Source organism: Vespula pensylvanica, chromosome 3 (assembly GCF_014466175.1).
Source record: "Vespula pensylvanica isolate Volc-1 chromosome 3, ASM1446617v1, whole genome shotgun sequence".
Classification (NCBI taxonomy): domain Eukaryota; kingdom Metazoa; phylum Arthropoda; class Insecta; order Hymenoptera; family Vespidae; genus Vespula; species Vespula pensylvanica.
Window position 1 is genome coordinate 10,755,083 of NC_057687.1, and position 5,000 is coordinate 10,760,082.

General features: G+C 40.8%; 1 long non-coding RNA gene across 1 annotated transcript in view; it reads right to left on the minus strand.

Annotated features, from left to right (window-relative positions):
* Positions 1–1,881: 1,881 nt before the first annotated feature.
* LOC122627707 overlaps positions 1,882–5,000 on the minus strand; it is a 4,585-nt gene continuing 1,466 nt past the window's right edge. The window contains exon 2 of the long non-coding RNA XR_006326918.1: positions 1,882–2,208. This is a non-coding gene — a long non-coding RNA (uncharacterized LOC122627707). The remainder of the gene's footprint in view (positions 2,209–5,000) is intronic.

Here is a 5,000-nt window from a genome sequence, read left to right on the forward strand (position 1 = left end):
GACAATTATCGTCCGTCGCCGGAAGGCAACGCGTTCGATCTTGGTCCACGAAAGTCTTTCTTGCACGTAACCGTGTATACGTTGGCTGTCCGCCATTTTTGCCATTTTCGATATACATAGATTGCAAATAACAACAAGGGTAAAATTATAAACACCTGCGTTTTCCAGAGGCGCGGAAAGTGGGAGGAGAAGAAAAGGAAAAGAAAGTTTGCATTTTTAAACGCGTTCACTTTGAGCATCTTCTCTTCGAAACAGAGAGAGAGAGAGAGAGAGAGAGAGAGAGAGAGAGAGAGATGGCTCGTAGCGAGAGCACTATATTACATCATTGGGCGGCCATTTTGGACCACCCAAGTCGCTGTCAGGGCATAAAAAATATGAAGTTCTTTTAGGGCCGCCTTTTTTCCGTGCCGACGACTCCGCTGGATCGCACCGTAACGCAGAAAGGCGGTGCAACGAACGAGGAAGGAAGAGTAGGAACGAGAAAGAGAGTATGAGAGAAGGAGAGAAAGAGAGATAGATACAGATACAGAGAAAGAGAGAGAGAAAGAGAGAGAGAGAGAGAGACGAAAAGAGAGACTGGGATGATCGTGGAAGGTGAAAGAGGAAGAGGGAGAGAAAGATATAGCGTGGACGTAAGAAGGGAAGGGGGGATGGCTGATGAGAAAGGAGAGAAGAGGGAGAAAACAGGAGAAGACAAAGTCGTACGGATGAGGAAAGAAAGAAAGAGAGAGAGAAAGAAAAAGAGAGAGAGAGAGAGAGAAAGGGAAAGGAACAGAGGGCGAAGCTGGCAAAGGGTGAAGAAGGTAAGTGGCCGCGGGCCCTACTCGGGTGGAACGTAAAAGAAAGATGTAGTTATGTAGTTAAGCCGAGTTAGATCGTTCCGTCCGCCATCGCCACGCTGCGCTTTTTAAGCTATCCCTTTTTCTTTCACTCTCTCTTTCTCTCTCACTTTGTATTTTTTATTTTCTTCCTTTTTTCCTTTTTCCCCCCTTCTATTTCGTTTAACACCATCACGAGTTAGTTTCCATCCTCGTTGAATGATTTTTGCCAGCTCATCCTCTACTTTTTATATTTCAAATTTAAACCATTGTCTTCTTGCTATAGCAATCTCTTTATAGTGTGTGTGTGTATGTATATATATATATATATATATATATATATATATATATATATATATATCTTTCTCACTGTTACTCATTCTTTCTCTGTCTCTCTTTTCTTTTTTCTTTTTTATAATGCGATACTAAATGATTTTACGTTGAAGAGTACATACATAAAATGAAAAGCAATAATAGCGTATGTCGGGGTATACTCTGAATATAACAACGTGTTATGAGAAGGAAGGAGAATATGCAAAAGAGGAAGATTCATAGATCCAACTTGAAATTATCCTCGAGCGAGAAGAAGCTGCGTATCGATTTCGATTTGTCCGTATTGTACTGTATATGTACTTACTTACTTACTTGCTTACTTACTTACTTACGTATGCACAATGTACATATATACGTAAATAGCTATGCGTCTTTCGTGATTGTGAAAGAGGCACCGAAGGCGTGCGTTATCTCGTTGGCAAAACGATACTCGTCCCGTGAGATCTCTCACAGAGTGATTCTGCGCAAAAACGCTCTTCTAATCTAGGACGAATTCTTCCCTTTCTCTCTCTTTCTCTTTCTCTTTCTATATCTTTTTTTCTCTCTTTCTATCCGAGTAAATCAATGTTCTCTTTCCTTCTTTTTTATATAAAAACAAATGTCATCTAATTTCGAAAGAAAAATACCATGTTCGTATCCGTAACGTGGAAAAACGTATGGGTGAAATGAAGAAAGAGTTGAAGGTGGGGAATCGATGGAGGAAGAGGAAGAGGATAATAAATGCGTTTCGTTCGATCGCGGTGGTTTTAATGAGAATGAAAGCCACCTTAAATGGGATACCAATCGCGGATACTTAGGTGGTATACAAGCACGGAATCGGCGTAAGCTGGTTGGAAATGCCGCACCCTGCATGGCAATTTATTCCGGCCTGGGTAAAAGGCCTTGAGGCTGATGGACGGTGTACGCGCGAAGACGAACCTGATGGTGATGGTGATGGTGCTGGTGGTGGTGGTGGTGATGGTGGTGATGGTGGTGGCGGTGGCGGTGTTGGTGATGAAGGTGGTGGTAGTACGATCAAGTCATTCCATTATCTGAATTGAGTGCTGCTCGTGGGTACCTGCAATCAGTTTTTGTTTTTTCTTCCTTTTTTTTCTTTTCTTTTCTTGACTCTGCCTCTCGTATCTCGTCACGCCCTCGAGATCTCGCCGAGATGAACGCGTACCAGAAGAAATCTTCTCTCTTTCTTTCTCTTTTTTTTGTTCATTTTCTTCGCCTCTCTCTCTCTCTCTCTCTCTCTCTCTCTTTCTCTATCTATCTGTCTTTCTCTTTCTTAACCGCAGATGTTTCTTGCAAACGACATCGACTTAAAACTTCCAAACGCACGAACGCGTGTTCAAATTTGGCGCTCTCATAAGAGACTCTTCATTATCCGTTTTTAGCGTTCACACGGCTATCATTTGTCAGTGATCCGACTCTGTGATACTTGGTGCGAATTATAGGATTATTATTTACGAAACGATTCAATCGTTTCTTAAATCGATTCTCACGATTGAGCGATTTTCTTTACCCTTTCCAATCAATTCCAAGATGTTTCCTTCCTATCCTACCTACTGTTGGATATAATTGAAATTACATCGATTTATATAAGATAAGAGTATATAACAACTGGCATGTGACAGTTAATTTGTTTCTCTTGAATAACGATGATAATACGATATCGTTTTGTTTGAAGAAGAAAATCTTTCATTGAAAAAGAAATTCATTGGGTATCTTATAATAAGCGACGGATAAGAAGAGCGAAAGAGAAGAGTACGATCGAAGAGTTTCTTCGATCGAAAAAGAAAGAAAAAGAGAGAGAGAGAGAGAGAGAGAGAGGGAGAGAGAGCTACAGAGATAAAGATAGAAAGAAAGAGAGAGCGAAAGAGAGAGAGAGAGAGAAAGAGAGAGAGAGAGAGGAAGAGAGGCCGGTGGGCTCACGCGAATTACGAACGTCATTAGATCCAATTTGAGATTAAAATATTGCCTGCTAATAAGAACGGCGTTCTGAGGCGCATGCACAACATGCAGACGCAGAGAGAGAGATGGAGCGCCAATAATTGCATTATTATACTCGTCCCTTTTAGCGACGAAATTGGTCCCTCTTTACCGCGAAGCCATCTTCTTCTCCTTCTTCTTCTCCTTTATTTATTTCCTTCCTTCTTTCTTCTTTCTTTCTCTCGTTCGCTCGCTCCAGAGAATCTCGCCCCCTTTCGTGAGAAATTATGTGCCTTCGTGCCACTTTAAGAAGGCAATTATTTCGTTTTCTTCGCTACGTTCTTAGCCACCATGCGTGCCTCTTTTACGTACCTACCTCCTTCATATTTTTTTGTCTTTTCTTTTCCTTCCTTTCCTTCTTCCTCTTCTTCTTGTTTTTTATTTCTTATTCGTTCAACATCGATGCCTTCGTTCGTTCCTATTCACAACGAAAAGATACGTTCGAATTGAAACTATCTTTATGGTTTTTTTTTCTTTTTTCTTTTTTTTTTTTTAGCTGGGATGAAAGAGAATATATTTTGTGCGGATACCCATACTCGACATGATTTTACGTGTTACATTATAACGAGCGATTTTATAACGATTTACATGTCATTTGTTCATTCTATTTAGAGATTCTTATCTTATTTAATATAGTTACGTTAATTTATCATCATTTTATTAAATTCTGTTCTCTTTCGATCTGCGAATAGTTTTCTCTCTTTTTCTTTTTATGGAAGATTATTCCTATAGTCTTCGTTGACTTTCTCAACGATATTTTGATATCCCGTCACGATACTTAACGCGCATGTTACGATAAGGATAACGAGGGAACGAAACGTTACGCGCCGTTGTAAACACGATTTTCGCGATATTCAACGGCTTGTAGAGACCCGCCATGGTAGAACTAGAGTCGGATCCGAGCTTCTTCTAAGGCGAGCGGCCTGTTTTAATCGTTCGTACGAGCTCGTAATTGTCCTTAATTACGAGTAAGAGAGAGGGAGAGAGAGAGAGAGAGAGAGAGAGAGAGAGGGAGAGAAAGAAAATTAGCACTTCGCGTCTAAGTTTCTCATTCGCTAAGCATGCTTTTAGCCTTGGACGGCAAGCGAGCTATGCGATTAACAGCATTTTCCTTTCCTTTACATTTCTTCGTTCCTCGTCAAATCCGTTCCGCTTTCGTTTACTCGTTTCTAAACCAATCAGATACCTACGTTCGACGAATGATAATATCGTGATTAGTCATGTAAAGTAAGTAGATATGTTTGTACCAGTACATCTAGTTAAGAGGATTATCCATCTTAGATTTCCCATTGAGAACGAAATGGCTCTTAACGAACGGTATTTATTCGCTCTAACTTAGACTCTAATCAGGACTCGACTCGATACAAGTCTCGGGAATCAAGAATTCGTTCGACTCGAAAGTTCAATTCAATTTCAATTTCGCTCTACGGTACCAGTAGAGTTTCAAACGAGTTACCTAGAACGTGTTTTATCGATATGATTAACATCAAGATTAGAAACTTAGCTTAGGTAAGTACGTTCTTCTAATATCATTAAGAGTTAAATTTTCGATGTAAAACTTTGGAAGTTCGCGTTGACTTCTCTCTTTCTTTCTCTTTATTTCTTCGAGTTGGAAACTCGAGCCAGGACCCACGATCTAATCTCCAAGGATTTATCCTTTCCAGCCTCCTTTCGGCGCCATAATATCTACGGTGCAGCTGCTGCCGTTTCGGCGATCCTTTCTGGTAGGCGGCGACTTATCTCTACTTTACGAGCGACCACGTTCGACGCTTAACGTCGAATCCGGCCGGTGAAACACCTCAGATAAAATGGTGGTCCAGGAGAGCGAGAGAACGACGGTGGCCATTTTGGGTCTAATTAATCGAGGAAAGGAAA